Below are 9,073 nucleotides of genomic sequence, written 5' to 3'. Positions count from 1 at the left end.
CTGTGTCCAGACACCTCCACAACCCCTGCCTGTGTCCAGACACCCCACAACCCCTGCCTGTGTCCAGACACCTCCACAACCCCTGCCTGTGTCCAGACACCTCCACAACCCCTGCCTGTGTCCAGACACCTCCACAACCCCTGCCTGTGTCCAGACCCTCCACAACCCCTGCCTGTGTCCAGACACCTCCACAACCCCTGCCTGTGTCCAGTCTCTCCACAACCCCTGCCTGTGTCCAGACACCTCCACAACCCCTGCCTGTGTCCAGACTCCTCCACAACCCCTGCCTGTGTCCAGTCTCCTCCACAACCCCTGCCTGTGTCCAGACCTCCACCCTCCACAACCCCTGCCTGTGTCCAGTCTCCTCCACAACCCCTGCCTGTGTCCAGACACTCCACAACCCCTGCCTGTGTCCAGACACCTCCACAACCCCTGCCTGTGTCCAGTCTCCTCCACAACCCCTGCCTGTGTCCAGACACCTCCACAACCCCTGCCTGTGTCCAGACACCTCCACAACCCCTGCCTGTGTCCAGTCTCTCCACAACCCCTGCCTGTGTCCAGACACCTCCACAACCCCTGCCTGTGTCCAGACACCTCCACAACCCCTGCCTGTGCCAACACCTCCACAACCCCTGCCTGTGTCCAGACACCTCCACAACCCCTGCCTGTGTCCAGACACCTCCACAACCCCTGCCTGTGTCCAGACACCTCCACAACCCCTGCCTGTGTCCAGACACCTCCACAACCCCTGCCTGTGTCCAGACACCTCCACAACCCCTGCCTGTGTCCAGACACCTCCACAACCCCTGCCTGTGTCCAGACACCTCCACAACCCCTGCCTGTGTCCAGACACCTCCACAACCCCTGCCTGTGTCCAGACACCTCCACAACCCCTGCCTGTGTCCAGACACCTCCACAACCCCTGCCTGTGTCCAGACACCTCCACAACCCCTGCCTGTGTCCAGACACCTCCACAACCCCTGCCTGTGTCCAGTCTCCTCCACAACCCCTGCCTGTGTCCAGACACCTCCACAACCACTGCTGTGTCCAGACACCTCCACAACCCCTGCCTGTGTCCAGACACCTCCACAACCCCTGCCTGTGTCCAGTCTCATCCACACCCCTGCCTTTGTCCAGACACCTCCACAACCCCTGCCTGTGTCCAGACACCTCCACAACCCCTGCCTGTGTCCAGACACCTCCACAACCCCTGCCTGTGTCCAGGACACTCCACAACCCCTGCCTTGTCCAGACCCTCCACAACCCCTGCCTGTGTCCAGACCCTCCACAACCCCTGCCTGTGTCCAGGCACTCCACAACCCCTGCCTGTGTCAGACACCCTCCACAACCCCTGCCTGTGTCCAGACACCTCCACAAACCCCTGCCTGTGTCCAGACACCTCCACAACCCCTGCCTGTGTCCAGACACCTCCACAACCCCTGCCTGTGTCCAGACACCTCCACAACCCCTGCCTGTGTCCAGACACCTCCACAACCCCTGCCTGTGTCCAGACACCTCCACAACCCCTGCCTGTGTCCAGACACCTTCCACACCCCTGCCATGTGTCCAACATCTCCTCCACAACCCCTGCCTGTGTCCAGACACCTCCACAAACCCCTGCCTGTGTCCAGACACCTCCACAACCCCTGCCTGTGTCCAGACACCTCCACAACCCCTGCCTGTGTCCAGACACTCCACAACCCCTGCCTGTGTCCAGACACCTCCACAACCCCCCTCCCCACCACAACCCCTGCCTGTGTCCAGACACCTCCACAACCCCTGCCTGTGTCCAGACACCTCCACAACCCCTGCCTGTGTCCAGACACCTCCACAACCCCTGCCTGTGTCCAGACACCTCCACAACCCCTGCCTGTGTCCAGACACCTCCACAACCCCTGCCTGTGTCCAGACACCTCCACAACCCCTGCCTGTGTCCAGACACCTCCACAACCCCTGCCTGTGTCCAGACACCTCCACAACCCCTGCCTGTGTCCAGACACCTCCACAACCCCTGCCTGTGTCCAGACACCTCCACAACCCCTGCCTGTGTCCAGACACCTCCACAACCCCTGCCTGTGTCCAGACACCTCCACAACCCCTGCCTGTGTCCAGACACCTCCACAACCCCTGCCTGTGTCCAGACACCTCCACAACCCCTGCCTGTGTCCAGACACCTCCACAACCCCTGCCTGTGTCCAGACACCTCCACAACCCCTGCCTGTGTCCAGTCACCTCCACAACCCCTGCCTGTGTCCAGACACCTCCACAACCCCTGCCTGTGTCCAGTCACCTCCACAACCCCTGCCTGTGTCCAGTCTCTCCACAACCCCTGCCTGTGTCCAGACACCTCCACAACCCCTGCCTGTGTCCAGTCACCTCCACAACCCTGCCTGTGTCCAGACTCCTCCACAACCCCTGCCTGTGTCCAGACACCTCCACAACCCCTGCCTGTGTCCAGCACCTCCACAACCCCTGCCTGTGTCCAGACACCTCCACAACCCCTGCCTGTGTCCAGACCCTCCACAACCCCTGCCTGTGTCCAGTCCCTCCACAACCCTGCCTGTGTCCAGACACCTCCACAACCCCTGCCTGTGTCCAGACACCTCCACAACCCCTGCCTGTGTCCAGACACCTCCACAACCCTGCCTGTGTCAGACACCTCCACAACCCCTGCCTGTGTCCAGACACCTCCACAACCCCTGCCTGTGTCCAGACACCTCCACAAACCCCTGCCTGTGTCCAGACACCTCCACAACCCCTGCCTGTGTCCAGACACCTCCACAACCCCTGCCTGTGTCCAGACACCTCCACAACCCCTGCCTGTGTCCAGACACCTCCACAACCCCTGCCTGTGTCCAGTCTCCTCCACAACCCCTGCCTGTGTCCAGACACCTCCACAACCCCTGCCTGTGTCCAGTCTCCTCCACAACCCCTGCCTGTGTCCAGACACCTCCACAACCCCTGCCTGTGTCCAGTCTCCTCCACAACCCCTGCCTGTGTCCAGTCTCCTCCACAACCCCTGCCTGTGTCCAGACACCTCCACAACCCCTGCCTGTGTCCAGTCTCCTCCACAACCCCTGCCTGTGTCCAGTCTCCTCCACAACCCCTGCCTGTGTCCAGACACCTCCACAACCCCTGCCTGTGTCCAGTCTCCTCCACAACCCCTGCCTGTGTCCAGACACCTCCACAACCCCTGCCTGTGTCCAGACACCTCCACAACCCCTGCCTGTGTCCAGACTCCTCCACAACCCCTGCCTGTGTCCACACTCCTCCACAACCCCTGCCTGTGTCCAGACACCTCCACAACCCCTGCCTGTGTCCAGACACCTCCACAACCCCTGCCTGTGTCCAGACACCTCCACAACCCCTGCCTGTGTCCAGACACCTCCACAACCCCTGCCTGTGTCCAGACACCTCCACAACCCCTGCCTGTGTCCAGACACCTCCACAACCCCTGCCTGTCCAGACACCTCCAACCCCTGCCTGTGTCCAGACCCTCCACAACCCCTGCCTGTGTCCAGACACCTCCACAACCCCTGCCTGTGTCCAGACACCTCCACAACCCCTGCCTGTGTCCAGACACCTCCACAACCCCTGCCTGTGTCCAGACACCTCCACAACCCCTGCCTGTGTCCAGACACCTCCACAACCCCTGCCTGTGTCCAGACACCTCCACAACCCCTGCCTGTGTCCAGTCTCCTCCCCACAACCCCTGCCTGTGTCCAGACACCTCCACAACCCCTGCCTGTTCCAGACACCTCCACAACCCCTGCCTGTGTCCAGACACCTCCACAACCCCTGCCTGTGTCCAGACACCTCCACAACCCCTGCCTGTGTCCAGACCCTCCACAACCCCTGCCTGTGTCCAGACACCTCCACAACCCCTGCCTGTGTCCAGACACCTCCACAACCCCTGCCTGTGTCCAGACACTCCACAACCCCTGCCTGTGTCCAGACACCTCCACAACCCCTGCCTGTGTCCAGTCTCCTCCACAACCCCTCCCCTGCCTGTGTCCACACCTCCACAACCCTGCCTGTGTCCAGACACCTCCACAACCCCTGCCTGTGTCCAGACACCTCCACAACCCCCTGCCTGTGTCCAGACACCTCCACAACCCCTGCCTGTGTCCAGACACCGCCACAACCCCTGCCTGTTGTCCAGACCCCTCCAACCAACCCCTGCCTGTGTCCAGACACCTCCACAAACCCCTGCCTGTGTCCAGACACCTCCACAACCCCTGCCTGTGTCCAGACACCTCCACAAACCCCTGCCTGTGTCCAGATCTCCTCCACAACCCTGCCTGTGTCCAGGACCCTCCACAACCCCTGCCTGGTCCAGACACCTCCACAACCCCTGCCTGTGTCCAGATCTCCTCCACAACCCCTGCCTGTGTCACAGGTACACCTCCACAACCCCTGCCTGTGTCCAGTCTCTCCACAACCCCTGCCTGTGTCCAGACACCTCCACAACCCCTGCCTGTGTCCCAGACACCTCCACAACCCCTGCCTGTGTCCAGACACCTCCACAACCCCTGCCTGTGTCCAGACCCTCCAACAACCCTGCCTGTGTCCAGAACACCTTCCACAACCCCTGCCTGTGTCCAGACACTCCACAACCCCCTGCCTGTGTCCAGTCTCTTCCACAACCCCTGCCTGTGTCCAGACACCTCCACAACCCCTGCCTGTGTCCAGACACCTCCACAAACCCCTGACTGTCCAACGTCTCTCCACAACCCCTGCCTGTTCCAGACACCTCCACAACCCCTGCCTGTGTCCAGACCTCTTCCACAACCCCTGCCTGTGTCCAGACACCTCCACAACCCCTGCCTGTGTCCAGACACCTCCACAACCCCTGCCTGTGTCCAGACACCTCCACAACCCCTGCCTGGTCCAGACACCTCCACAACCCCTGCCTGTGTCCAGACACCTCCACAACCCCTGCCTGTGTCCAGTCTCTTCCACAACCCCTGCCTGTGTCCAGACACCTCCACAACCCCTGCCTGTGTCCAGACACCTCCACAACCCCTGCCTGTGTCCAGTCTCTCCACAACCCCTGCCTGTGTCCAGTCCTCCCCAACCCCTGCCTGTGTCCAGACACCTCCACAACCCCTGCCTGTGTCCAGACACCTCCACAACCCCTGCCTGTGTCCAGTCTCTCCACAACCCCTGCCTGTGTCCAGTCTCCTCCACAACCCCTGCCTGTGTCCAGTCTCTCCACAACCCTGCCTGTGTCCAGTCTCTTCCACAACCCCTGCCTGTGTCCAGTCTCTTCCACAACCCCTGCCTGTGTCCAGACACCTCCACAACCCCTGCCTGTGTCCAGTCTCTTCCACAACCCTGCCTGTGTCCACCTCCCTCCTCCACAACCCCTGCCTGTGTCCAGTCCTTCCACAACCCTGCCTGTGTCCAGTCTCTTCCAACCCCTGCCTGTGTCCAGTCTCTTCTCACAACCCCTGCCTGTGTCCAGTCTCTTCCACAACCCCTGCCTGTGTCCAGTCTCTTCCACAACCCCTGCCTGTGTCCAGTCTCTTCCACAACCCCTGCCTGTGTCCAGTCTCTTCCAGGCCCCTGCCTGTGTCCAGTCTCTTCCAGGCCCCTGCCTGTGTGGCTGTCCCCCAAGCAGCTCCTCTTCCTCTGGCCTCCCCAGGGCACACAGCATTGGCTAGGGACCCTCTTCCTGTAGTCAGCAGACCCTGAGAGGGTGTTAGGGGTGCAGGAGGATTATTGGAGTGACACCTGTGAAAGATAAAGTAGGGAGAGCCTTCTGCTCACAATGTAGATATGTCACATATGAGGTTGGAAGGTTTGCAGAAATAACCAGCAGGAGCCTCTGACTGTGAGGCTGCTCTGACAGACCCACCCTCTGGGAGTTTCAGAGCAAAGACTGCCCATGAAACGAGTCTCGTGTTGGGCAGAAGTGGCCAGGCCTCAGCTCAAATGCTGCAGCGATAGGAAGGTGCTATAGCTGGAGACTGCCAGCTTCCTACACTCCTCGCAACAGAGGCAAGTTCTCTTTTTTTGATTTTTGAGACGGAGTCTCACTCTGTCGCCCAGGCTGCAGTTCAGTGGCCGCGATCTCGGCTCACTGCAAGCTCCGCCTCCCGGGTTCACGCCATTCTCCTGCCTCAGCCTCCCGAGTAGCTGGGACTACAGGCGCCCGCCACCTCGTCTGGCTAGTTTTTTTGTATTTTTTGGTGGAGACAGGGTTTTCACCGTGTCAGCCAGGATGGTCTCGATCTCCTGACCTTGTGATCCGCCCGTCTGGGCCTCCCAAAGTGCTGGGATTACAGGCTTGAGCCACCACACCCGGCCTCATTTCTTTTCTTTACTTATTATTTTTTAATGATGGGGTCTTGCTCTGTTGCCCAGTCTGATCTTGATCTCCTAGGCTCAAGCAGTCTTCCCACTTGACATTCCAAAGTGCTGGGATTATAAGCGTGAGCCAATGTGCCCAGCCCAAGCAAGCTCTTAACTGCTTGGCTGTTCACATGGGAGATCATTAGGACCTAAAACCTTATTTCAGAGAGGATACCAGAGTCTGGAGAGGGGGAGCGATGGCTGGAGTCAGCCAAATCAGGATTAGAACCCAGGCGGTGTGCCCTAGAGTCCTGTGCTGACTCTTCAGCTCATCAGAGTTGGGTTTGGGGAGCTCTGTTCAGAGTGACATGCCAGTATCTGTTGCGAGAGACTGTGGCGCTCGGGCTCTGACTGCCTGTTCCTGGCACTATGGACCTGTGTACGGGTGTAACTACTAAATAGATCTGGTGTAGAGCAGCCAGCTGAGGCCCCACGTGTGTTCATGGTCTGCCTTATTGGTGGATATGCGGATTTTTCTCTGCAAAAACCAACTTCTTTAGTATGTAAGGTGGGAGTGGATCACTTGATCCCAGGAGTTTGAGATAAGCCTGGACAACATAGAGAGATTCCTACCTCTACAAAAGATACAAAAATTAGCTGGGTGTGGTGGTACACACATGTAGTCCCAGCTACTTGAGAGGTTGAGGTGGGAGGATGGCTTGAGCCTGGGAGGTCAAGGCTGCAGTGAGCCGTGTTTGCACGACTATGCTCCGGCCTGGGCGACAGAGTGAGACCCTGTCTCAAATAAAAAATAAGGGAGGGCTGGGCACAGTGGGTCTCATGCCTGTAATCCTAGCAGTTTGGGAGGCTGAGGCAGGTGGATCACCTGAGGTCAGGAGTTCGACACTAGCGTGGCCAACATGGTGAAACCCCATCTCTACTAAAAAAAAAAATACAAAAATTACTCTGGAGATAGAGGCAGGAGAATCACTTGAACTTGGGAGGTGGAGGTTGCAGGGAGCCGAGATCACACCATTGCACTCTTAGCCTGGGCGACAAGAGTAAAACTCTGTCTAAATAAATAAATAAATAAATAGATAAAATAGGCCCGGTGCAGTGGCTCACGCCTGTAATCCCAGCACTTTTGGAGACTGAGGCGGGTGAATCACCTGAGGTCGAGAGTTCAAGACCAGCTTGGCCAATATGGCGAAACCCTAGCTCTACTAAAAATACAAAAAATTAGCCGGGCGTGGTAGCAGGTGCCTGTAATCCTAGCTACTTGGGAGACTGAGGCAGGAGAATCAGTTGAACCCAGGAGGCAGAGGTTGCAGTGAGCCGAGAATGCGCCACTGCACTCCAGCCTGGGCGCGACAGGATGAGACTGTCTCAAAAATAAATAAATAAATAATAAATAAGTAAAATAAGGGTAATTGAGGTATCCATCCCCTTAAATATTTATCTTTATGCTAGGAACATTCAAATTATTCTGTCAGCTTTTTTTTTTTTTTTTTTTTTTTGAGACACTGTCGCCCAGGCTGCTATGCAGTGGTGCATTTTCAGCTCAGCACAACCTCTGCCTCCCGGGTTCCAGCGATTGTCGTGCCTCAGCCTCTTGAGTAGCTGGGACTACAGGTGTGCGCCACCATGCCCGGCTAATTTTTATACTTTTAGTAGAGATGGGGTTTTGGCATGTTGGCCAGGCTACTCTCAAACTCCTGACCTAAGGTGATCTGCTTGTCTCCGCCTCCCGAAGTGCTGGGATTACAGGTGTGAGCCACCGCTCCCGGCATCTTCTAGCTATTTTGAAATGTATAATAGATTAATGTAAACGATAGTTACCCTGTTGACCTATTGAACACTAGGTCTTGTTTCTTCTAACTTTATACTTGTCTCCGTTAATTAACCTTCAGCCTCCCCTCCCTCTAACCTTCCAGGCCTCTGGTAACTACCAATCTACTATCTCCATGAATTGCCTAATACTTTCTTTAAATCATACCAGGAGTGGTGTCACATGCCTGTAATTGTGGGTCTTCTGGAGGCTAAGGTGGGAGGGTCGCTTGAGGCCACTAGGTCAAGGTTACAGTGAGCTATGATTGTGCCACTGCACTCCAGCCTAGGCGACAGAGTGAGAACCCATCTCTTAAAAAAAATGAAAAAACCAGCTAACTTTCATGTAATTTCAAAGCACTTCTATGAATGGAAAGCTGGCATTCCTTATAATAAAGGAAAGAAAATAGTGTTACTGAATTATTGTTGGACGCTGTTGCTGTTTAATGGCTCTGAGCCTGAGGCCTGCTCTCCCTTTATTAAAAAGTCCCCGTCACTATGCTCATTTTTGTATTTTTAGTAGAGATGGGGTTTCACTATATTGGCCAGGTTGGTCTAGAACTCCTGACCTCAAGTGATCTGCCCGCGTTGGCCTCCCAAAGTGCTGCGATTACAGGCGTGAGCCACTGGCCCTCAACGCGGAATTCTGTGTTGTTTACATTCATGTTTCTCTGTCATCCATAACCATGTCACACGTCCACGTGGAGGGTTGTATAAGTCAGGGATTTTCCTGACACCTCTGAGCCCCCAATAACCCTTGGAGGCCTCTTGATTTGAGGACAGGACTCCAGGTCCCACCAACTACAGCCAGAATGGGTCCAGCTTTTCACAAACAAAGCTCAATTAAGTCTTGCGGACTGGGTGCGGTGGCTCACACCTGTAATCCCAGCACTTTTGGAGGCCGAGATGGGCAGATCACCTAAGGTCAGGGGTTTGAGACCAGCCTGAC

This window comes from Rhinopithecus roxellana, chromosome 13 (assembly GCF_007565055.1).
Source record: "Rhinopithecus roxellana isolate Shanxi Qingling chromosome 13, ASM756505v1, whole genome shotgun sequence".
NCBI classification, from domain to species: Eukaryota; Metazoa; Chordata; class Mammalia; order Primates; family Cercopithecidae; genus Rhinopithecus; species Rhinopithecus roxellana.
Note: the sequence above shows the minus strand (reverse complement) of the source record.